This window comes from Oryctolagus cuniculus, chromosome 13 (assembly GCF_964237555.1).
Source record: "Oryctolagus cuniculus chromosome 13, mOryCun1.1, whole genome shotgun sequence".
Classification (NCBI taxonomy): domain Eukaryota; kingdom Metazoa; phylum Chordata; class Mammalia; order Lagomorpha; family Leporidae; genus Oryctolagus; species Oryctolagus cuniculus.
Window position 1 is genome coordinate 66,508,947 of NC_091444.1, and position 26,221 is coordinate 66,535,167.

General features: G+C 41.0%; 1 protein-coding gene across 2 annotated transcripts in view; it reads left to right on the forward strand.

Annotated features, from left to right (window-relative positions):
* The first annotated feature begins 2 nt into the window (after positions 1–2).
* The window catches only part of CNST (consortin, connexin sorting protein), a 92,922-nt gene continuing 66,703 nt past the window's right edge, over positions 3–26,221 (forward strand). Inside the window, exon 1 of one of the 2 annotated variants that reach the window (XM_051820807.2) lies at positions 3–327. The gene's annotated coding sequence lies outside the window, so the exon portion shown is untranslated. The remainder of the gene's footprint in view (positions 328–26,221) is intronic. The other variant, XM_070055629.1, reaches the window with a different exon arrangement.

Sequence of the window (26,221 nt, forward strand, 5' to 3'; positions counted from 1 at the left end):
CCGAGAGCTGTGAGTGGACCGATGAGGAGTGAGACCGACCATCTGGGTGTGTCCGGACTCGTACTCTATGGTTGCCCGCCCTCTGCACTTCCTCTCTAGCCGCTCGCGCTCTATGCTCCGCGGTCGCGGGCCGCCAGCCGCCTGCCGGCCAGCCCCGAGGGGTGCGCAGAGGGAGGCGGGGCGGAAAGGCAAGAGGTGTCTCCTCCGGCGGAGCCGCGGGAGACCTGAGCAAGCTAAGTGACAGCTCGGCGGCCGCCATGTCCGCGAAAGGGGCTGGAAGCAGACCCGGCGGCCAGCGGTAACCCTCGGGCCGCCTCCGATTCCCAGGTGAGGAGAGGTCGAGCGGGATGCGGGGGACCCGCGGGCTCGCGGCCGGCTTGGAAAGCCTTTCGGAAGCCCCTCGCTCCTCCCCCTGAGCGGTGCCGGTCCAGCAGCGCCGCTTCTGCCCTCACCTCCGCCCCCTCTCCGCTCGCCTGTTTTGCTCTCCTCAGTGGCTGTGGGTCTCCCCCTCGCGCGCGGCGCGCCGGGTTCCCTCCTCCCTGGGGGACTTGGCTGCAGAAGGCGCTCCTGGCCCTGCCCGCGGAGCCGCTTGCGGCTTCCACCTTGCTTCTCGTCCTCTCCGTCCTCTTGCCCACAGCGCGCTGCCTCCACCCTTGTGGATGCTTTTTATTTTCTCCCCATACCTGGTTCCCTCGCCCCCGCCATCACTTTGGTTGTCAGGAACCGCCTCGCGTCTTCCTTCGGTTTCTCCCTGTGGGCCAGTGTTTTACTTAATTTTTCGTCTTTAATTTGAGTGTTTGAAAGACTAAAATTCAAGATGAAAAATTAAGACTTAAAAAAAAAAATACCCTTCTAAGCTTGAAGAGATGAAGAGTTCAGGATGCTTGTGTTTGTCCCCGTATAAACTTAAATCAAGCACAAGTACCGTGGAATGCGATTCTAAAGACCAGTTTCAAAGACACTAAAAATAGGGTGCTTTAATGGAAATTTTGGCAGTCGTTTAACCTATTGGGCAATGTTAGAAGACCTGATTCTTTGAAAGTGATTTCAGTGTTTGAAGCTTTAGCCATTATCTTTGCCACCAAAACAGCCAATCAGCTTCCTGCTTTAAATACGTGCAATCCTTTTTGCTTACTGTACTCGCAGCATGATTGAGCTTGGCATTTTAATGCACAGGGAAGGGTTTCTAAGGAATGTGTCACCAAGCAAATAGGCTGAAGATTGTATGCCGCTGATGGAGTTCAGCTAAGGAATTGACTGCCTAGCACCGCCTAGTTTGGATTATGAATGTGTTGAGACACCGAGGAAACGAGCTAATCAGCTGTTGTGGAAGCCCTGGGGACTCATTGATCTTAGTTTTCTTCCATTCTTGTTTTGTGCAGTTTTCTCATTGACTGTTTTCTCCAGGTGACTTTGACATTCTCTAAACACCTGAGAAAGCTCCCGCTACCCTTTGCTGAACTGTCTTGCCGTCTAGCCTTAAAAAAATTTTCATATATTCAGAAATGCACTGAATTTTACCCTGAGAGCCTTGGATGCCTAACGTTTTAAAATCAAATACAGCAGAATGATGTTTTCAAGTAGAGGAAGGACATGGTTCCCTCACAGAAATGTGTCATTTTAAAGGGTTTTTCCCTTTAAAAATTGTTTTAAATGCTTGTTTTAAAATGCACTTTCTTATTTCATAAGTCTGTGGACCAAAGTTAGTTTACTCCTGGAGGAACCAAGTTAGTTTTTTAATTTTGCTTTTGAGTGCTGACATTTTCCTTTGGTTTTGGAAAAGAATTTGGTTGTAGTAATTATTTCCCTTTTTATAGTGTCAGTGTTTACTGGTTTGTGGTTGAAGGTGCTGGAATAGTAGACAGAATTCATAAACATGTTATTTTACATAATATTATACATGTTATTTTCTGAGGCCCTAGGTGCTGGAAATGAAGGAAATGTTTGCTCTACTTTAAAGATAAACCTTATAATTGGTATTAGACTTACTTTATTGTAAAAACTTGCTTTGTGTATTTTCTTATTTCAAAAGGTGTGGTTTTTGCATCTTGTGCTGTTTTTACCCTTTTGAAGTAAACTTTTTTAAATGGTGCCAGAATAAAGTAATTTGGAGAATTTTTGTAATATTTTAAAGTTACCTTTCTTATTGGTAGAGAACGTAAAATGTCTTTTATTTTGGCTTTTAAATGACAGCTGTTATAGGGAAATACCAAGTGATGATTCTAGTTTATGATCAAAGTTAAGGCTGTAGGATTATAACTACAGAATGCAGTAGAAACATCATATAAGCAACGTAAGTTTTCTAGTTCTCACATTAATAAAGTACAAAGACCCAGATGAAACTAATTTTAATATATTTTATTTAAGTTTATAATTATTTTAACATGCAGTCAGTTAACGTTGTATATAAATCTGTGCAATCCGACATGCTTTACTCTGGTTCAGAATGCTGTGTAGTAGCATGTAGCTGATGACTCCCTAATTGCACAGCACATAGCTGGTGATATGCCAGGTAATGCGTCCAGTGCCTTCCTGCTCTGAGAGTCTTATTCTGAGGGGGTGAATTCAAAACTCCTTTTCCTCAAAGTGCTGTGAAATTCAAACCAGGAAATCTCGGCAGTTTGTTCCTCTTGGTGTTGGCTGTGTTGACACTGAGCTCCATCCTTGTGTAGTGAGCGCTGGGGCCCAGTGCTTGTTTAGTGAGGATCATGAGATGAATGGAGTGCTCAGTCATTTCCTGGGATGTCGTTGTTCGAGTTATTTACGTCTGCGTGTCAACAGTGTGTCAGTGCACGCTGTGAGTCCTTGTCTAAGTCTGTTGGCATTAAGCAGGGACAATCAGAACCTCTAAGAAGACTGAACTCTCTCATGGGCAAGTAGAGTACCTGCTGTTGTGGACTTTTCTGAATCAGTTTCAGGTATGGCTAGGAGTTCTATCAGTGTGCTTTTCTAAATTGTGGTGCTTCTTATCAAAGGAAAGAGCTAGCCTTTTAGCAAATTTTAGAAAGAAAGAAGGGTATATTTATGACTCTTAGAACTCTGAGAGCCTGAGTTGAGCATAAGAGTAACATTTGCATATGGTGGTTCTGGGGAAATTTAAAAGGAAATGTAGAAGTTTTTATAGAAAGCTACTGACAGCTGTCTAGGTGTGTCCTTTAAGTTGTCTCTGCAATAAGGGGGGCATTTGCATGGACCCATCTCTAGTTCAGAGCTAAGAGAGAACCCGGAAGCCAGCTGATCTCAGGGGGATCAGCCATTTTTCTAAACTCCTGTGTCCTAATGATCTTCCCCTACGTAGTACTTCAGCCACAGTGTTACATCTATATTTAATATACAAATTAGCATGAAGGCCTGCTATACACTGTAATTTAACACAAGAAGCAAGGCCTCTTCCCAACGGTTACAAGCTAGAGAAATTCCAAATTACCTGCTCAGTAAACAGACCCCCTTTGCAAAATCTTATTAAAGACCTGACAAAATAGAAGCAGTGTGTGAATATTTAGAGCATCACGGACAGAATTAGAAGGGGGTATAATTACTCAAAGTTGCTTACTTCTAGCCGGCGCTGCGGCTCACTAGGCTAATCCTCCGCCTAGTGGCGCCGGCACACCGGGTTCTAGTCCCGGTTGGGGCGCCGGATTCTGTCCCAGTTGCCCCTCTTCCAGGCCAGCCCTCTGCTGTGGCCAGGGAGTGCAGTGGAGGATGGCCCAAGTCCTTGGGCCCTGCACCCGCATGGGAGACCAGGAAAAGCACCTGGCTCCTGGCTCCTGCCATCGGATCAGCACGGTGCACTGGCTGCAGCGCGCCGGCCGCGGCGGCCATTGGAGGGTGAACCAACGGCAAAGGAAGACCTTTCTCTCTGTCTCTCTCTCTCACTGTCCACTCTGCCTGTCAAAAAAAAAAAAAAAAAAAGTTGCTTACTTCTGAGATGTTTGTACTTTCTATAGGAAAATATAGTATTTTCATTTGCCTTTGAAACTATGTAGTTGTCCACTGATACCCTTTTAGTTTGATAAGAAAGAAAGTACATTTGGAGGAAGAACATGGACAGTTATAGGTGAAAGGATACTAATTGGCAACTATATAAAATTGATAGGAAGACCTAAGGAATATGAGAACTGTAGTTCAAGATAGTGTATTGTATTCAAGATTTTTTTTTAAAAAAAATTCCATTTTCCCGCTGGCATTGATTTATTTGAGAGACCTACAGAAACAGAGTTCCCATCCACTGATTCACTCCCTAAATGCCTGTGGCAGCTGGTGGAAGCTAGGAGATGGGAGCCAGGAGCCCAGTCCAGGTCTCCCACATGGGTAGCAGGAAGCCAACTACTTGAGCCATCACTGCTGCCTCCCAGCATCTGCAGTAGCAGCTAGCCGGAGTCTGGAGCTGGAGGTGAGCCGCAAACCCAGGAACTCAGATGTGAAACAGCATTGTAACTGCTGGGCCAAACGCCCAATTAGTGTTTAGGATTTTTTGCTAAATGAATAGACTGTAGCTACTGTTACCACAGGGGAGAAAAATGAGCAACTATGTGAGATGATGGATGATTTGTTTCTCTATAATAACCATTTTACTATGTAAATATACACAATAAAATTTATTTAGGAAAGGAAAATACATTGTTTAGTTTTTACAAGACAAGTCTCAGGAAATTTAATTATTTGAGGAAGAGTAACTGATATTCCAGTAATTTTTAGTTTTTGAAAAAAAAAAAAAACCCTTTTAAGATTTGAAGAGCCTCCAAAAGGATTATATTCTGAGAAATCCTGACTGTGTCTTGATACTGTTATGTAGCATTCTCAAGTTTTAGGGCCTTCAACACTTTAATATATGCAGATGACTTTTTTAGGAATCATTCCTGTGGGGGAAATTATATTTCCTATCAACCAGGGAATACTTTTGTTTTTCGAGGAATTTGAATAATTCATTTGTAATATTCTGTAAAGAAATACATCCTCTTCAGCATTCTCAAGTCTTTATAGTAGCTTGAGACTTCTTACATTGTTTTAGTTTTGAGAGACTGCTGTTTACCATATTTGGAGATAGAAACTTTTTGCCTTTATTCTGCTCTCCCTGCCATCTCAAGACTTCCTATTTTTCTTCATCATTAGCCATGTGGAATGGAAAGATAGTATGTGCCTGTCAAGGTTCTGACAAATCAAGGTCCTGTTTCCTTTTAGGCTCTCTAGTAAGAATTCTGAAAGTGAATGGTAAATTTAGCCACTTTCATTGACACTTGAGCATTTGCCATTTGACAATATCTAGGTGATTGTAGGAATGAACATTATTTTGTAACTGTCATAATACCCTGTTTTCCCTGGAATGCTAGTACATGATTAAACAATTATGTTTTTATATATTGGTTGTGTTTTGAAAACTCTGAATTAGTAGCTGTGGGATTTGAATGACGGCAAAATAACCTTTTAAACACTAATAATAGATTTTAAGTAAATAATTTCCTAAAAATATGAACTTTATGATAAAATATAGAATGTTGTTTCTGGACATTTAAGGGTGTAACAGTTGTTTTATATTTATTTTGTAATTCAATGTTTCTTTTCCTTTCTTTCTTTCTTTTTTTTTTTTTTTCTTGTATGCTTGAAAGACAAACAAAGATAAACAGAGAGATCTTCATTTGCTGGTTTATTCCCCAACTGTCCACAACAGCTGGGGCTGGACCAAGCCATATCCAGGAGCTTAAAACTCAATATAGGTCTTCCAGTTAAGTGGCAGGTACCCAAGTACTTGCCTCCTGGGGTATGCAGTAACAGGAAGTTGGAATCAGAAGCAGAACTAGGACTCACACCCATGCCAGTGAACTCCACTGTGGGACGTGGGCATCCCGCAATCTAATACCACCACCAGTTATGTTTCAATTTTATGTGCACATTTTCTTGTCCACTATTTCTCTCTTCTATGGGTATTATAATTACTACAGTAGAGCAATATAAAATTTTTTTTTTTTAATTAAAATCGTTAGGGGCTAAGATTTTTTAATGACACTTATTTTTGCCAGATTGTTTTATTTACTGAAGTCTAATTGAATTAGATGTTTTAACTTTATATAGTAACAAATACCATTTTAGATTTTTTTCATTCATGAGGCATGGAAAATGTATTCTTAGACTGGGTCGACAAGGTTTCATACCAAACAACCAACATGGTTTCCTCCCTCAGCTTCAACTCAGTTGAAAAGAGGAGCACAAGTTTTTTGTAGAAACTATGCTGATTAGAAAATGGTGAAATTTAGTTTCCTGAAAAGATTTCTTAAAGATTTATTTATTTATTTGAAAGGCAGAGAGAGAGAGAGAGAGAGAGAGAGAGAGAGAATGTCTTCAATCCATTGGTTCACTCTCCAAATGGCTGTAATGGCCAGAGCTGGGCCAATCCAAAGTCAGGAGCCAGGAGCTTCTTCCAGGTCTTCCACACAAGTGCAGGGGCCCAGGCAATTGGGCCATCCTCTACTGCTTTCCCAGGCTGTTGCAGAGAGCTGAATTGGAAGTGGAACAGCCGGGACTTGAACCGGTGCCCATATGGGATGCCAGCACCACAGGTGGCAGCTTTACCCGCTAAGGCACAGCGCCACCCTCCCTGGAAAAGATTGTATATCTACCTATTTGTGATATCTTAATCAAAATTCAGCCATCAGGCTTCATTTTCAACAATTTGTAAAGTAATCCCTATATTCTTTCTGTCCCATTATTTTAAAATTTGTTGTGGAATTCTTTGTCATGCCAATTAGAATTTATAGCTGTAGCGCTGGGTAAGCACTATAAAGTGAAGATTTTACGAAATGGCATGTGTCTCCCTTACTTTATTTTTTAAAAATGTTTATTTATTTATTTGAAAGGCAGAGTTACAGAGAAGCAGAGGCAGGGGGAGAGAGAGAGAGGTCTTCCATCCGCTGATTCATTCCCCAGATGGCCACAATGATCAGAGCTGGGCCTGGCCCACCCGAAGCCAGTTGTCAGGAGCCTTTTCTGGGTCTCCCACGTGGGTGTAAGGGCCCAAGGATCTGGGCTATCTTCCACTGCCTTCCTAGGCACACCAGCAGAGAGCTGGATTGGAAGTAGAGCAGCCGGGAATCAAACCTTGGCCCATATGTGATGCTGGCACCTTAGGCGGTAGCTTTACCCACTACACTACAGTGCCAGCCCCACAATATAGTTTTATAAAACCTTGTTTTATACCTTTGTCAAACAAATGGTTAAGAGTATTAAAATACTATAGTTTTAATGATCTGTTATTGCTTTAAAATTTATCGTATATGTATGAAATTGCCATTTTCTCATTCAGTTATTCTTAAAATCTTGCCTATATTCCTGCTAAATGAGGGTCTTTTTGCTTTTCACTTGTTAAACTTCTTTATTTGGTGAAGCATTAAGCCTTTTTACTGTAAAGCAAATTTAAACTAATCTCAAAAAAAAAAGAGGAAAGGAGAGAAGGAGGAAGGGAATATCGTTATATTAGACTTGTAAAGAACTATGTTGAATGTTAAAAACTAATAATTTTTAAAATACTCTAAAAAATCAGTGCTGTTGGGGCTGGTGCTGTGGCGCAGCGGGTTAAAGCCCTGGCCTGAAGTGCCAGTATCCCATATGGGCACCAGTTCGAGTCCTGGATACTCCACTTCCGACCCAGCTCTCTGCTATGGCCTGGGAAAGCAGTGGAAGGTGGCCCAAGTCCTTGGGCCCCTACACCCGCGTGGGAGACCTGGAAGAAGCTCCTGGCTTCTGGCTTCGGATCAGCAGCTCCAGCTGTTGCGGCCATCTGCGGAGTGAACCAGTGGTTGGAAGATATCTCTCTCTCTCTCTCTCTCCCTCTGCCTCTCTGTAACTCTGCCTGTCATATATATATATATATATATATATATATATATGTTTAAAGATTTATTTATTTAGGGGCTGGCACGGTGGCACAATAGGTTAATCCTCCACCTATGGTGCCGGCATCCCATATGGGTGCCGGTTCTAGTCCTGGTTGCTCCTCTTCTAGTCCAGCTCTCTGCTGTGGCCTGGGAAAGCAGTGGAGGATGGGCCAAGTGCTTGGGCCCTGCACCTGCATGGGAGACCAGGAGGAAGCACCTGGCTCCTCGCTTCAGATGGGCACAGCTCTGGCCGTTGCAGCCAACTGGGGAGTGAACCAATGGAAGGAAGACCTTTCTCTCTGTCTCTCTCTCTCTCTCACTGTCTGTAATTCTACCTGTCAAATAAATAAATAAATAACCTTAAAAAAAAAAGTGAAAAGTCAGAGCTACACAGAGAGAGGAGAGGCAGAGAGAGAGAGAGAGAGAGAGAGATGTCCTCCGTCTGCTGGTTCACTCCCCAATTGGCCACAACAGCTGGAGCTGCCGATCTGAAGTCAGGAGCCAGAGCTTCTTCCGGATCTCCCACGTGGGTGCTGGGGCCCAAGGACTGGGCCATCTTCTACTGCTTTCCCAGGCCATAGCAGAGAGCTGGATCAGAAGAGGAGCAGCTGGTACTAGAACCGGTGCCCATATGGGATGCTGGCCCCTCAGGCCAGGGTGTTAACCTGCTGTGCCACAGCACAGGCCCCTAAAATAAATATATCTTTTAAAAAAAAAATCAATGCTATCATTAAGAAGAACTCAGAAAGCTGTGCATATTTGTTATATAAAATGTAAAGTACAGAGAAGTGTGAAAAGAAGAAAGTAATTAAAATTTTTAGTTCTCTTCATTTCAGTGATAAACTAAAAAATAAGAACTTACAGTTTATGCCATATTTGGTTTGTGAACAGAACTTCAATTTTTTACAGCACATCATATTAAATTAATGTTCTTTTATTACTGTTTTTATTGCTTGTATTTGTAGATTCATTTTGGGTTAATAGTTGTCTTAAAATTACAAGCTCGTAAAAATTTTATTTTTATCACTTTAAGAAATTTTATGTAAAAATAATGTCAGCACTGAAGGACCATCATAATTATTTCTTTTAGTAGTCATTGCAGAAGAGTAGTGACATAATTTCTCTGTATTGAAAGGGTTAAAAATATCTATCTAGTGCCCTGGCTTTATTACTGATGAAAGCCTTGACCAAGCTCTTTAAGCAAGTTAACAGAGGTTGGGTCAGAATGAAGTTTTCAGTGTTTACAGTCCAATATTTCCCTTCTTAGGCTTTATTACTCTTCTCTCTTTCTCTCAATTTTTACTAAAAGCTTACCTTTTATTGGTTGTTTCTTGTACCTCTGCTTTTGTCTCTTCAAATAGAATACTGTAGCACAGAAATTAAAGTTAACTCTATCCCATTCACTCTCTCCCCCATACGCTGCAGTGAACCCTGAAGTATGGTAGTAGGAACTCAGTGAATCTTTGATAAGGGCCTTAATTTTGCCTTTAGGAATCTGTGGAAACTTGACCTTCAGAATTCCGACAAGTGTCAGAGTGTAAACTTTTGAAAGTCTTGTGCTAACATGTTTTGATTTTCTAAAGTTTTAATTATTGAATTGGTTTCTTAGATGTGTTTAGAGACCATCCGACCTCGGTTTTTTTAAATATATACTTTTGATGGGACACTGTCAAGTTACAGCTTTTTTGAACATTACTAAGGTGGGCATCTTTTTTTCTTTTTTTGGACAGGCAAAGTGGACAGTGAGAGAGAGAGACAGAGAAAGGTCTTCCTTTGCTGTTGGTTCACCCTCCAATGGCCGCCGCGGCCGGCGCGCTGCAGCCAGTGCACCGCGCTGATCCAATGGCAGGAGCCAGGTACTTATCCTGGTCTCCCATGGGGTGCAGGGCCCAAGCACCTGGGCCATCCTCCACTGCACTCCCTGGCCACAGCAGAGAGCTGGCCTGGAAGAGGAGCAACCGGGGCAGAATCCGGCGCCCCGACCGGGATTAGAACCGGGTGTGCCGGCGCTGCAAGTCGGAGGATTAACCTAGTGAGCCACAGCGCCGGCCAGCATCTTTCATTTTATTAAGAAGTAAATGTGCTGGAAATCATTAAGATGAATGCATCAGGGCAGCATTGTGGGTAACAGATTGTGGACCCAGCTGCTCCATTTATGAACTAACTCCCTGCTAATGCACCTGGGAAAAGCAGTGGGCAATTGCCCAAGTGCTCCGGCTGCCACACCTACGTGGGAGACCCAGAGGAAGCTCCTGGCTTCCACCTGACCCATCCCTGGCTGTTGAAGCTATTGTGGGAGTGAACCAGGGGGTGGAAGATCTCTCACTGTGTCTCCTTCTCTGTCACTCTGTCTTTCAAATAAATAAAAATATATCTTTTAAAAAATGAAAATGCATGTATGATTAAAAAACTTCCAGAATAACTTTTATTAATTTTTAATTAACATAAAGGGAACAGATTTCATGTATTTCATAGATAAAATTCTAAGAACATAACCCTTCCCTTTGTCTTTCCCTCCCTCCTCCTTTCTTTATTTTCTGTTAATTTTTGGAATAAGATACTTCATTGTATTTTATAATCATAGGCTTAATGCTGAACTACATATGGTGTTCAACAAGTAAAAGTAGAGAGAAATTAGCCTGTGTGTGTGTGGGGGGGGGAGCCTGAGGAAAACACCTTTCTTTGGAGAGTGATGTAACAGCCTTGGAAGCAGCCCTTGGGAGCAGCCTAGTATTTTACACTAGAGTCCTCCAATACCTGGTAACTTTGCAGGTGGTCTCAGCCTTCCCCCCAGGGAAATCTCCCCAAGAGAATCGTCCCGGCCCAGCCTGATAACACTGGGCAGTAACACCTTCACAGCCTTCCTCCAAGGAAGGCATGCTAAGGGAAGCTTTCCTCCTTCCAGAGCCAGGGGTCTACCCGGTGAGGATAGCACTGAGCAGTAAAACCTTGAGAGGAATTTCACCTAATTCATGCTCAGCAAATCATTTGTCTAGAAGAGAGAGGAGGGGAAGGAGAAATGGCAGCTGGAAGAACTAGACCCCATTCCCTTAAAAACTCCATTCTAAATGTAAACTAGGTACTCTCAGATTCTGTCTGGAGAGGTGTCTATCCATCCTGATGGGATGCCCTATCTCAGTAAACCTTACTTACCACTCCTCTCTGTCTCACCTTTGAATTCTTGTGCAAAGACAAGAACTTATTCCATTCACCTCCATTCACAATTCTGCTTCCCTCTAACCATCCCCTGGGTCTGTTTTTGAGCTCAACTTTGAAGTTACCTTTTGATGATGTCTTGTACTCCATCATCTATTTTATGCCCATTAAATCAAATTTGCAAAGTAGCTGGCATTTGAGATTACTATTTTCATCTTTTACCTTTAAAATTTTAGAAACCTCCTACTTGTAAAACAATGTATTTTCTTAATTTCAGTGGTTTCAGGTGGTTACAGTTCATACTGGAACTCATTTTATTTCATTTGTTTCATAGGTCTTTATTTTCCTTTTTTAATAGGCATGGAAGTGTCCTTCATGTTTTTCTGTAGTAGAGAGACCTAGTCAAGAATGTGAGAAGGTGACCTTTCAAGTAAAGTTGTAGCTGAAGAAAGAAAATGAAAAGTCTAGGTTAAAATACATTTTACCCTGGTCTCATTCCACTTAGCTCCTCTCCATTTTAGGAAAGAGCTTAAACAGTTCTCCTATATTTTCTTTGAATAATTTAAACCTCAGTTTTAAATTTGCATTGCCTAAACAGCAAGGATTTGTAATTACATTGCTATGTTAGAAAAAGTAGAGTGAGCCCATTAACTTGGTTCCTTTGCTTTTCTACCAATTCGTGCCTCTTTTTTGGAATTTGCTGACTTGTGCTTGTTGTGGTTAATCTTTCACTGACAGTGCTCTCAGTTCTAAAGTTTCCCTTGTATTTCTGTTTCCTACCAGATAAAATTTATTTAACTTTGTAGAATTAGTATTCATTTTATTTATTTGAAAGGTTGTGAGAGATATCTTTTATCTGCTGATTCACTTCCCAAATGTCCACAACAACTGGGTCTGGGCCAGGTCAAAACCAGTAATGTGGAGTTTGGTCTGCTACCCATGGGCATAGCAGGGACCCAAGCACTTGAACCACTGCTCACTCATTCCTATGGTGCACATCTGCAGGAAGCTGAATTGCAGGCAGAGCTAGAACTTGAACCCAGGGACTCTGATGTAGGGTATGGGTGTCCTAAGTGGAAATTTAATTGCTGTGTCAAATACCTATCCCCTACCTGATGATGTTTGTGGGGTTTTGTTAAGTAAATTTTAAACATTACCTTAAGTGATAGAAACAGGTTTTTTTCCCTAAATCTGTTTTCTTAGATAATATGTAGTGAAAAAGAAAGTTTATTTATTGAGCTAGCATTTATTAAGGTCTCTTTGTGTGCCTGGGGCTGTGTTTTGATAAGGAGTGTAAAAGAACAAACAGACACATTGTCTTGCTATAAGCACTTAAATTCTAGTTGAGAAATAATAGTTACACACACATGAAATAACTTGAAATAAACCCTTAAGCAATAAATAAGCAAATCTGAGCCATGGGTACTAGATACCTAAAAAAACTACAGTGTTTGTTTAATTAGAAAATGAATTTCTGGGCCGGCGCTGCGGCTCAGTAGGCTAATCCTCCGCCTTGCGGCGCCAGCACATTGGGTTGTAGTCCCGGTCAGGGCACCAGATTCTGTCCCGGTTGCCCCCCTTCCAGGCCAGCTCTCTGCTGTGGCCAGGGAGTACAGTGGAGGATGGCCCAGGTGCTTGGGCCCTGCACCCCATGGAAGACCAGGATAAGCAGACCAGGATGGCTCCTGCCTTCGGATAGGCCCGGTGCGCCAGCTGCGGCAGCCATTGGAGGGTGAACCAACGGCAAAGGAAGACCTTTCTCTCTCTCTCTCTCTCTCTCTCTCTCTCTCACTGTCCACTCTGCCTGTCAAAAAAAAAAAAAAAAAAAAAAAAAAGAAAAGAAAAAGAAAAAAAAAAGAAAAAAGAAAAGAAAATGAATTTCTGAAGTGTGTTAGTATACGTTTTGTATTAGGTATTGCCTCAAGTTATGATTGAACTTTCCTAAAGCTAGATAATACTGTCACAATTTCATGTCCTCCTCCTCCCAACTTGTCTTCCAACACCTAGCTCAAGTTCAACCTTGTTTATGTGTGTACTCTGCCCTGTGAGACAGTATAGACTCTGGAGCCCATCTGCCTCAGTGGAATCCTGATTCTGAGAACTGCTTGACCTACGATGAGTTGCTTAAGCCACTAATGCCAAAGTTTGCTGATTTGTAAAATGGAAGCACTGATCATAACTATCTAATGGAATTGTGAAGATAAATGAGTTACCATATGCATGACACAGAACAAGCTCTGTATAAATATTTGCTATCATTCCCATATTCTGTCATTTGGTTACTCTTCCCAAGGACTTAAACATTCCTATAAAGTTGTTTATTTGAACTGAAAGATTTTTTTGAATTTTGTATTTTAATATCGTGTTGTAGAACACATGTTTTAATGTCAAATTAGTATGTAGTGCCTTCCCACCTCAATTTTTGGAGTGAATTGATATTACCAGAAAATGTGCATTTATTAACCTGTGGCTCTGCAAGTCCCTGGTCAGCTTTTACTCTTTCTGTTACATATTTTTTCTTTGTGCCCTGCTGCCTGCTAAGTTCTGCATATGTGTGCTCTGCAGTAACTTATAAGCTCTTCTGTTTTGATGATGAAAGCAAAGAGAATTGTAACAATTAGTGGATGTGTTAGGGAGCCATCCATGTTACTATCACTAGAAAGTTCACAGTTTTACAAATGGCCAATAAGATGTTATGTTCAAGTATAAAACATGAGTGAAATTGCCATCCAACAGTATTTCTACTTTTAAAAGTACTTAATTGGTGTCAGAGTTTCCTTAGCAAACTCACACGCTGAAGGAGAATGTATTCATTTAGTGGACTGTGTGCAGTACCAGCATAGGCACCAGGAAGAAATGCTGAGAAGCGACAGTGTGTAGTGATTGACAGTGCTCACACCAAATTCAGACACATCTGTATTCAAATCTCAGTTCTGCTACTTACTTGCTAGATAAGCTTGAGCAAGTTACTTATCACTGTTTCTACTTCCTCATCCATGATAGGGAAAATAGTTGGGTTTCTATGAGAAGTAAGTGAAATAGGATACATACTGTTAGCACAATACCTGGCACTCATGAACAGTTGAAAAAATGTTCCAATCTATAACTATTTTCTGAGGCGAAACTGCTACATGGGAACAGAAAACAAGGCCTTGAGCTGAGGAACCTGGTAGAGCATTGAAACTAAGATCTCCACAGGATGTCAAGACCCTTGAAGAACTCTGTTTAGAAAGTGATGGAATAGGGATATGAATGGGGAGTGGGCAGAATATGCCTAGCAGAAAAGGGATATTTTTCTATCTCATTCTGGGTAGCGTTGTGAAAAGTAGGACTTCCCTAAGAATTTTTTAACTGTGGCTCTATTAACCCTGGGGTTTGAGGTTCGTATTAATACTTTTCTCAGCCGAGAAGTAGTGTAGAAAGTAACACACCTGGGATGCCTACAAGAGCAAAAAGCACAGAAGGTGTGATCCTTATATCAACCTGTGGGAGATTCCCACAGATAAAGCCCCTCACTGCAGAGGAGCTCATAATCCAAAACACATTCTAATGCACTATGGGCAAGAATTGGAAGAAACAACAAGCAATAGATTTTGAGCCCCAAGAGCTAAGAAAATATCATTTCTCATTTAAAAATGAGTATCAACCTTTTGGAATGGAAAAGGATACTGTCAAAATAAAATAATCATAAAGTAATATTGAGTGTAAATCCTAGAAATCAATGATAGTCAGAAATAAAGGGGTAAATTGGTAAATTACCCCTTTACAATTACCAATTTACAGTTACAGCTGAAGAAAGAAGTGGTTAACTGGGAAGATACTTCTAAAGTTGGATTCTGAACCCAGGCCCAGATTGCAGCTTAACAATATAAAGAGAAGTTATAAAAGAAATGTTGAGTAATATAGATCATAAAGTAAGGAAATCTCATGTACATGTAACAGGAGTTACAGGAGAGAGAACATGATTGGGGGAGAGATGATATTTAAGGAGATATTTGCTAACTGGTTTTCAGAATTGATGAAACATGGACACTGAAATTTGAAACCATGTAGAATCTTAAGAAGAATATAAGAAACTAAATTTCTGCTCAGAATACATAGCAAGAAATATCTCTGTCTAGGCTGTTGATTTTTTAATTGTATAGGATTTCATCAGTGTGGTGACATTCAGGGACTAATTCTAAGGCTTAAGCTTATATTTACAGATGATCTCAGCAGTTTCCCACACATTATCATTTTTATGACAAAGAAACTAAAGCCCATACAGTTGAATTAATTTGACTACAATTACACAGCTGTCAAGCAGAGGTGCTTGTATTTGAACTGAGGAGGGAAATGACTCCAAAATCATAACTTCCTTTCATCTTGCTCTATCCTAGCCTTCTTTTTTTTGTTTGAAATGGAGCTTCTGGTACTTATGAATAATGAGGACTTCTTTTTAAAAAAGATTTGTTTGTTTGAAAGGCAGAGTTAAAGAGAGAGGGAGAGACAGAGACATAGACCTTCCATCTGCTGGTTCACTCCCCTGATGGCTGCAACAACCAAGGCTGGGCCAGGCTGAAGCCAGGAGCCAGGAAATTCTTGCAAGTCTCACACTGGCTGCAGAAACCCAAGCACTTGGGCCATCCTCCACTGCCCTCCCAGGCCAAAAGGAGCTATTTTTTATCCCCTTCTTTATTACTGTTCCTAATTGAATTACTATCTTCTAAAGATTGAACATATTGTATGTGGACTTAATTGAGAATATTGGAGTCTACAATTTCTCTGTAGCATGTGAAAAATTTTGTCAAAACATCCACACACATTCTGTTGCTGCCATGAGTAATCTACTGTCTACAGGTATTATCTCTGTCCTGTTTGTGTGTATGTTTGTGTGTAGTTGTATGCTTTTCTGTCTCAACCACAGACCCACACAGGAATCTTCATTAGTATCTCCATGCTGTATCCTACCTGACCCGGTCTTCTAGAAAACTTCATGTGGTGCTTGTAAAGCATGTGGTTGCTTAAGTACATTCCATTATAGCTGCACGCTCCTTGTGTGTCCAGGAGCTCATTGTATTTTATAGTTTTTAGATGTTTTAGAAACTTTCACATTTGTGAAAGTTATTGATGATAAACTATTTTTAAAAATTTTTTTTATTTGAAAGGTAGAGTTACAGAGGGGGAGAGAGAAAGAGTGAGATCTTCCTTCTGTTGGTTTACTCTCCAAATGGCTGTAACAGCCAGGGCTGGGCCAAGCTGAAGCCAGGAGCTTGTTCGAGGTCTCCTACTTGGGTGCAGGGGCCCAAGCATTTGGACCATCTGCTGCTGCTTTCCCAGGCCATTGGCAGAGAGCTAGATTGGAAGCAGAGCAGCCAGAACATGAACCAGTGCCCATATGGATGCTGGCATTGCAGGCAGCAGCTTTACCCACTACGCCACAACGCCGGCCCCAGTGATAAACTATTCTTTGTGACTTTGAAGAAAGGCTAGTTGCTTGGCTGATTCCTTTTTTTTTTTTTTTTTTTTGACAGAGTGGACAGTGAGAGAGAGAGACAGAGAGAAAGGTCTTCCTTTACCGTTGGTTCACCCTCCAATGGCCGCTGCGGCCGGCACACTGCGCTGATCCGAAGGCAGGAGCCAGGTGCTTCTCCTGGTCTCCCATGTGGGTGCAGGGCCTATATACCTCTACTCTACCTTCCGCACTAATCTGTCTCCCACTATCTGTTAGATGACAACCTGAAGTTAGAGCATCCTGCTTATGGAAGTGGCAGGATTGGTGCTAGGCAAAGCTGTGACTAGGAAGAAGGTGCCTGCAAATGGAATAGTTCCTCTTGCTGTGTTCTCTCTTGAGTCTGCTGCTCTCTCCCAGACCTCTGGGATCAAATGTGAGACTGTCTTTTACCTTCCACACCTGCTCATTAGTCCAAACTATGATTTTCCCTCTAGACTCTCATTTTTGTTCTCAGCACAGTCATTTTAGATTAGCATCTCATCTCTCACATCTTATCTCTCCATTCCAGTTTCTCCTCCTCTAATCAGTCACATACTTATATATTACAATCATCCTCATCTGTGTAAAACACGGTTCTGGGGGCCGGCACCGTGGCTCACTTGGTTAATCCTCCGCCTGTGGCACCTGCATCCCATGTGTGCGCCGGTTGTAGTCCCGGCTGCTCCTCTTCCAGTCCAGCTCTCTGCTCTGACCTGGGAGGGCAGTGGAGGATGGCCCAAGTGCTTGGGCCCCTGTACCTGCATGGGAGACCAGGAAGAAACTCCTGGCTCCTGCCTTCGGATGGGTGCAGCACCAGCCGTAGCATCCATTTTGTGGGGGGGTGAACCAAGGGAAGGAAGACCTTTCTCTCTGTCTATAACTCTACCTGTCAAATTTAAAAAACAAAAAACAAACCACGGTTCTGGTACTGTGGACTCCTGTTTGAAAGCTCATAATAACTTCTTGATACCAAAAATTCTTAGTGTCACTCAGGTTCTGGTTCTTAGTTTGATGACAGTGCACCAACTTTTTGTGACCTATCCTTATTAAGACTATTGAAGAAAATTAGAGTTTTTAGAAGCTTTAATAGAGTTTGGATGGAAAAAATTTTATAAGAATGTAACATTTAAGAATTGAGTTTGTGGGGCTGGTGCTGTGGTGTAGCAGGTAAAGCCACTGCCTACAGTGCTGGCATCCCATGTGGGCACCAGTTCGTATCCCAATTGCTCCACTTCCAATCCAGCTCTCTGCTATGGTCTGGGAAAGCAGTAGAAGATGGCCCAACACTTTGGGTCCCTGCACCCGTGTAAGAAGCTTCTGGCTCCTGGCTTCAGATGCGTGCAGCTCCGGCTGTTGTGGTCGATTGGGGAGTGAACCAGTGAATGGAAAATCTCTCTCTCTCTCTCTCTGCCTCTCCTTCTCTCTCTGTGTAACTCTGACTTTCAAATAAATAAATAAATCTTAAAAAAAAAAAAAGAATTGGGTTTGTGTTTTGCATCTCTCTCCTATTCCAGCCTCTTTTATTGTCTTAATAATTGGTTAAAGCCTCCTGGGAGGGGAAGTCAGAACGGTAGAGTTGAAAAGCTCTCAATCTAAATCCCTTCCCTGCAAGCTATCCCTGTCACGATTTATCAGTCCCATCACTCTGCTTTCCTTGAGCACTCTTATTCCAAAGCCCAACTATTTGCTCTTCACTCCTGTGTTTGCTCACCTTTTTATTTTGTCATCTTTGTTTATTTTTAAAATGCCTCTTTGCACCTTTACAGTACGGTGAAGTAGATGGAAGAAACACCCCCTTAGAGCTGAGTTACACAGTATTAGTATGTCCTGTCCTCACTCTGCTATATCAGTATTTCTTGTTGATGGTTTGGACCAAAGTTGAAACTGAACAAGGCAGCTCAACATACTGAAGGTGCCTGGAGCCAGCACTCACTTGTTTGTTGTTGCTGTTGTTGTATTAAAGATTTATTTATTTATTTGAAAGTCAGAGTTACAGAGGCAGATGCAAAGAGAGAGAGGTCTTCCATCCGCTGGTTCACTCCCCAAATGGCTGCAATGGCTGGAGCTGTGCTGATCTGAAGCCAGGAGCCTGGAGCCTCCTCTAGGTCTCCCATGCAAGGGCCCAAGGACTTGGACTATCCTCCACTGCTTTCCCAGGCCATAGCAGAGAGCTGGATTGGAAGTGGAGCAGCCGGGACTCGAACCAGAGCCCATATGGGATGCCAGCACTGCAGGCAGCTGCTTTACCTGTTATGCCACAGCACTGTCCACCACTCACTTGTTTTATCAGAGAAATTCAGGGATACATATACCTGGCTGTTGCTGCCCTGTGTGATGAGCAGTTACGAATTTCATCTGCATCTGTTTGCAGAGGGGAGTTGTTACCAATAGGTGACTGACTTAATGTTTCATAAATATCACTGAACTTCATGAATATTGTTATTTATGTGGTGTCATGAATATTTGATAAGCCTTTTTTAAATCTCATCCTATCAATGCTTAGCACACATATGATCCTTTTTTTTGTTGTTGTTACATATTTAACCTCTCAGGCCTTGTGTTTCGGTAATTATTTTTATCTCTTGTCCTTATTTATTATTTTCCATAGTGGAAAGTCTTTGATATTCACACATTGTACTCTATCCACAAGTAAAGGATACTTTCCTTTCCTGACTTTCTAAGAACTTGTCATTTCTCACATTCCTCTTTGTAATAAAGATTTTGGGGGAGGAAGATTTTTTCAGGTTTACAGACATATCTCATAATTCACTTCCTATATGAGAACTTATATGTTTTTTTCTTTAACCAGATCCAAGAGTATAAACTTTTATGAACAGGTTGCTGCTTTTTTTCTTTCTGTATATAAATCATGCTCATTGTGCTTACAGTTGATTAAATTAACATCTGGTGCACTCGATTAAAGCACTTAACTTCTGAGGTCAAAGTTCAGTCTCTGGAAATGTATTCCTTTTGTGTCCTTGTGTTAAACCTTGAATGCTGGCCAGACAAGTGCTTTTGGTTACAAAAAGCGACTGCTTAAGGCAAAGAATTAGCCCCTGTGTTGCCCAGCCAGTGTTCTCCTGGATGGAGGCAGAAGCTGTCATGTTCCCATTCAAAAGATAACATTCTATCATTGTTTTTTCAAGATAATAGAATAAGAAGATGAAAAAGAAAATGTGTGACTTTGCCTCTAGCTGTTTTTTTTTTTTTTTTTTTTTTTTTTTTTTTTTTTTTTTTTTTTTAGATAGCAGTTGGTTAACAACTCACTTGCCTAAGGAACTAAAACTTGATGTGTGTTTTAGAGTTGAAGCGAACTTAGGAACTAAACTAGGATCATCAAATGTGAAAGTTGGAATCTTGGAGGAAAATTAGATGCCAAGACTCATGTTTTCTGATTTCTCTAATATGTTGAGTTTCTTAAAAAGATAAAATAATAGTCTTCTATGTTATAATAATAGCTGATAATAATAATAATAATAATTAATTATAATAGACCCAGATTCTCCAGTGTGGGACACAGACATCCTAGTTATTGGCTTGTCCACAATGTCTGCCCCGGCCTTTTTTTTTTTTTTTTTTTTTTAGTTCTGGTACACCTTTGAGTACAATTATAAGTCAAGATTTTAAGGTTTTCTTTAGAAGAAATGAAACAGAGGCAGGGATTTTAGAAAGTGTGTTCAGTTGTCCACATAAAGAAATGGCAGAATCATGCAGAATATAGACCTGAAGTATAAATGAAAATTGATATTGAGGTACATGGAGGAAATCTCTCCTTCTGTTACAATTAGACAGTGTTGTAAATTCCAGTATTCCTGTTGATGTTTTGTACTCTTGTGGAAGGTTAGAGTAGAAGATTTTCCATCTAGCTGCTGTTTTGTAGTTTATCTGCTTTATGAGACTTACTCCAAGACAGCGTATATGACCAAATAGAATGGATACTAAGGATTTCTGGTCAGCAACAGCCTTTCAGTCTTCTGTAGTTGTCAAGTCAGGTGCTTTTCTGGTTTCCTGCACTGGCTGTTTGAGCCCTTTTCCATGCTTTCCCATCCCTGCTCCCAGCATACCATTCCCTCCCCTTCTCCAGTGTGTCACTTTGCAATCTGTTTCTGTTAACTTGCTCCTCTAGGTATGTTGTTGTTGTTTAATCACAACTTGATCTCTTGTATTCCTGGTTGGAGTATATACCGGATACTATAGATGAAAACTGAGAAGAATAATTTCAGCCTTTATTGGATTTTTTTCTTCAAGAGAGACTTTACTTAGGTTTCTGGTAGCTAGCCAGGTTAGAGCCAGTCACCTTAATTCAACCACAGTAGTCCCTGTAGGTATTGCTCTTTTTTTCTCTTTAAAAGGATTTATTTATTTGAAAGGCAGAGTTACAAAGAGTCAGAGGCAGAGAGAGAGAGAGGTTTTCCATCTGCTGATTCACTTCCCAGATGGCCACAAACGGCTGGTGCTGTGCTGTTCCAAAGCTAGGAGCCTGGAGTTTCCTCCAGATCTCCCACGTGGGTGGAGGGGTCCAAGGACTTGGGCCATCTTCTGCTGCTTTCCCAGGCACATTACGAGTGAGTTGGATCAGAAGTGGAGCAACTGGGACTCAAACTGAAGCCCATATGGGATGCTGGCACTGCAGGTGGCAGCTTTACCTGATACAGTGCCGATATTGCTTTTTTTTCAAACTCACCTTTTCTTCTAGGGAGGTCCCACTTGAAAGTTTGTTCCACACCCTACCACCACCACCAACTCTGTGAATCTGCTGAAAACTCTGCTCAGCTTTTTTTTTAGTCACCAAACTGAACCTTTCCACCAGCTTTTCTAGTTATCAGCATGAGGGTTTGTCTGAAGTGAAATGAACTAGTCTTCCCTTGGCAGAAGTAGAATTCTTACATCTTTTCTAAATGTTTATTTCTGTATATGTTTTAATGAATAATGTATATTATATGTATGTGTGTGCACATGTATATAATTTGTGAATAATTCAGCACATTTACAATGAATATATGTGATCAGTTTCTTTGCTCATTAGAGCACACTATCAAAGTTCAGAGATTCTTCCACATTATTCCCTCTTCTGTAGCTATGATGTTGGTTCAGTAAGTACTCATTTGGGACCTGACTAGTAGAAATTGTTCTGTGTGTACAAGGGCAAATGTCAAAAACCCCATGATGATTTTATTTGTAACTGAGATGCTATATAGCTATATATATGTGTAAACCTGAGGAAATGAGTTTACCACATTTAAGGAATGTGGCAAATACAGAGATTCATTGGTGGGTTTTATTTTGCTTCCTAACCTATTTTTCTGAATTCTATATATCTTGAAAACATATTTCAAGATATTGAAAATTATTCATATTATTTCCTTAAAGGTAATAATTTGATGTTTGCAGTATATACATCTGAGATTAGTTGGATTTTTAAATTAATATAAAAATTATATTAGTTCAGGATACAGTCTCTGAGGTCTAATTCTCTGAGTTTGAATCCTGACTTTGCCACATTCTAACAGTGTGACCTTGCCCTACTTACTCAATCTTTCTATTGCAGTCTCTTTCTTTGAAAATGGAAATAATTATAGGACTACTTTGTAGGACTTGTGTGAGAAATAAATTATGTATACATGTGGCAAACGTAAAACGTTGACACATGGTAAAGCTTAAATAACTTTGTGTTACCATTACTTTATTTTAATCAAATAATTCAAAGTATTTGGTCAAGGCTTCTTAAAGGAAACTTATAATAAATTATTTGCTTTTGTCATTTTATTTTTAAGAATTAAAACAGTATATGGCTTTATTTGTATAATTAGTGATTAAAGTATAGATAAATTTCTCTGTAGCATGAGTTGTATACCAAAATGGTTAAAGTTTAAAAATTAGTAAGGTATGTGAGGATATATATAGCAGTAAATGAGATTTTTTTTAAAAAAATTATTTATTTATTTGAGAGATAGAGACACAGAGAGAGAGGTCTTCCATCCACTGGTTCACTCCCCAGATGGCTGCATCGACGGGAGCTACATCGGTCGGAAGCCAGGAGCCAGGAGCTTCTTCCAGGTCTCCCATGCGGATACGGGGGCCCAAGGCCATGGGCCATCTTCTGCTTTCCCAGGCCATAGCAGAGAGATGGACCAGAAGAAGAGCAGCTAGGACACAAACCAGCGCCTGTATTAACTCTGTGAAACTAACTAAAGGATGCCTGAAGATGCCCTTGAACTAATTACTGTTTTAGAAATGTGTTTCTTTAAAACTTTATATGTGTGGGAGAGATGAGTCTATCTTGCACTGTTAAGGTGTACCAACAATGAGGTTTTGCTTTGCTATTGTCATTTATGTAACACATTTTGACCTTCAAGGTCCTGTAGATAGGTAAGCTATCTTGAACCAAGCCCCATTATGCAAAGGAGGACTGAGGAAAATGAAACAAATTATGCTTCCTTTCGTTCAGTTTATCTGTCCCAAGATCCTTTTGGATGAATGACATTGTTTCAGTTAATTTTTGCATATTTTTAAGAGTGCTTTTTCTGCATAAATAAAAACTTATATTTGCGATTTTCTCCTTTAGAATGCTTTCCTTCACAATTTCCCACTTTTGCTTTTATATTCTTACAGTTTTGTTACCTACTTCATCACATTTCCATTGTCTTTTCTTATTGTATAGCATATAGTTTCTGTTCTATGGCCTTTCTTTTTATTATTTAAAGAACTAAGTCTTTATGATGAAATAGTATTTTTTTATTCTTACTAAAAAAACCAATCTGATTTTATTTTGTTCTTTACTATTATATAGAAATTCAAGTATTTAGAAAGATTACTGGAAGGCTATTTTACTAGTTATAAAAACTATTCAACTTTTATGAAATACCAGGCATATTTGAAATATAGGGAAGTACCAAAAAATAGGACAGCATGATCCTGGAATTTATTTTCTGAAAATAGCAAATAAATAACTGCTTGCAAATTAATTTTTAAAGCATGTAGTAACTATTTCCTTTGGGAAATGTGTACATTGTTGAATTATGGTAATTATGTCTGTAGCCAGGAAGTGTCTACAGCTTAACTTGTTTAGCAAGAAAGAATTGAGAATCGAGTGATTTACCAGGAACAATAGTTTTTGATTACTGTTACACCATCAAGACAGTGTTTCAGGAGAGCAGAACTCTAATGTGAGCCACAGCTATGATTTTATTTTCTAGTAACAACATTAAAAGCTTCCTAAAAGATAAAATTAATTTTAACAATCATTTATTTAGCCCAGTATATCTAATTTCCATGTTTAAAATTATTAATAACTTCTTTACTTTGCTCTTTTAATAATCATTGAAATATGTGTATCTTATGTAGCATATGTCAATTTAGACACAGATTAAACTGGGAATGTTTGTTCTCTGCTTTGATTTCATAAAATTTAAAGGGAGAAATGATTCCCATATCCAAGTTGTTCTGAAGATAATTTTTTAAAAACTGGATTCATGGGGCCGGTACCATGGCTCACTTGGTTAATCCTCTGCCTACAATGCCGGCACCACCTGTGGGCGCCGGGTTCTAGTTCCGGTTGCTCCTCTTCCAGTCCAGCTCTCTGCTGTGGCCCGGGAAGGCAGTGGAGGATGGCCCAAGTGATTGGGCCCTGCGCCTGCATGGGAGACCAGGAGGAAGTACCTGGCTCCTGGCTTCGGATCCACACAGCGCACCCGTCATAGCGGCCATTTGGCCAAGGGGTGAACCAGTGGACAGTGGAAGGAAGACCTTTCTCTCTTTCTCTCTCACTGTCTAACTCTGCCTGTCAAAAAAAAAAAAAAAAAAAAAGAAAGAAAGAAAGAAAAGAAATCAATCTTGTGGATCCTTTTTTTTTTTTTTTTAAGAAAAAAGATTTATTTATTTTAAAAGTTAGAGTTACAGAGAGAGAGGAAAAGAAAGGGAGAGACAAATCTTCCAACCACTGGTTCACTCCCCAGATGGCTGTCGTGGCCAGCGCTGAGCCAGGCCAGAGTCAGAAGCTTGGAGCTTCATCTGGGTCTGCCACGTAGGTGGCAGGGCCTCAAGCACTTGGGCCATTTTCTGCTGCTTTTCCCAGGCCATTAACGGGAAGCTGGGTCTGAATGGAGTGGAACAGCCAGTATATGAACCGGTGAACATTTAGCATGTCTGCGTGGCAACCAGCGGCTCTACTTGCTATGTTACAATACCTGCCCCAATCCAGTGGATCTTTTTTTTTTTTTTTTTTTTTTTTTTTTTTAATTTATTTGACAGGTAGGGTTATAGACAGAGAGAAAGGTCTTCCTTCCGTTGGTTCACCCCCCAAATGGCCGCTATGGCCAGCGCTGCGCCGATCCGAAGCCAGGAGCCAGGTGCTTCCTCCTGGTCTCCCATGAGGGTGCAGGGGCCGAAGTACTTGGGCCATCCTCCACTGCCTTCCCAGACAACAGCAGAGAGCTGGACTGGAAGAGGAGCAGCCTATATGGGATGTGGGCGCCGCAGGCGGAGGATTAACCAAGTGAGCCACGGTGCTGGCCCCACAGTGGATCTTGATCAGCGTTTTTTTATTGTTTGTTTAAGGGACAGAGAAGTAGAGATACAGACAGACAGAGCTCTCATCTGCTTATTCACTCCCCATACGCCTGCAGTGTCTGGGACTGGGCCAGAATGAAGCCAGGAGCTGGGAGTTAAATCCAGAAATCCTACATAGGTGGTAGGGACCCAACTACTTGAGCCAGCACCTGCCTCCTAGGGTCTGCATTGTTTGGAAGCTGGAATCTGGCTGGACCTGGAATCAGGACTTCATCCTGGGTAGTACTCTGTTAGAACAAATGGGCTCTTAACTGGGGTCTCAACTTCTAGGCCAAACACTCATCCCAGCATCTTAAAAATAAATGAAATAATGTTAAATAGAATGGGGAATATCGGTGCCGCAGCTCAATAGGCATTACCTCTGCCTGTGGCACCGGCACACTGAGTTCTAGTCCCAGTCAGGGCGCCGGATTCTGTTCCGATTGCCCTCTTCCAGTCCAGCTCTCTGCTGTGGCCCGGGAGTGCAGTGGAGGATGGCCCAAGTGCTTGGGCCCTGCACCCGCATGGGAGACCAGGAGAAGCACCTGGCTCCTGGCTTTGGATCAGCGCGGTGCGCCGGCCACAGCACACTGGCCACAGCGGCCAGTGGAGGGTGAACCAATGGTAAAGGAAGACCTATCTCTCTCTCTCTCACTGTCCACTCTGCCTGTCAAGAAAAAAAAAAAAAAAAAAGAATGGGGAATATATCACAGTGCACCACTTGTGCTGTGTTTTGGGAAGCTTTTGTTTTAGTTACAAATATGTATACATTTTCTGTGTATAGGATCTCAATGAAAAATGAAATTCTCATTATAGGTTGTAAAGTTTTTAAGAATTGTTCCTTTGGGGCATACTTTTGATTGTTGATAGACTAAATATTGCCTATAGATACATATGTCTAAACAAAGGTAGCATTAATCAAAGAAAGATAGAAATTCAGCAATGAGATAGTAGTATTGGAAGACATCTAGTAAATAAAGTGTGATAAAATAAATGTAAAGTGTGTAGTAACCTTAAGGAAAAGAATAATATATGAGTATAGCTTTTCTCCCTCAATACTGAATTGAATATGAGTACGCAAATTTGAACTTGGAGTTGATAGGATACCTTAGTCCTCTAAATTTTGATTTGACCAAAGTATAAATCTCAAATTTAGATTTGGGGTTGAAGTTTAATT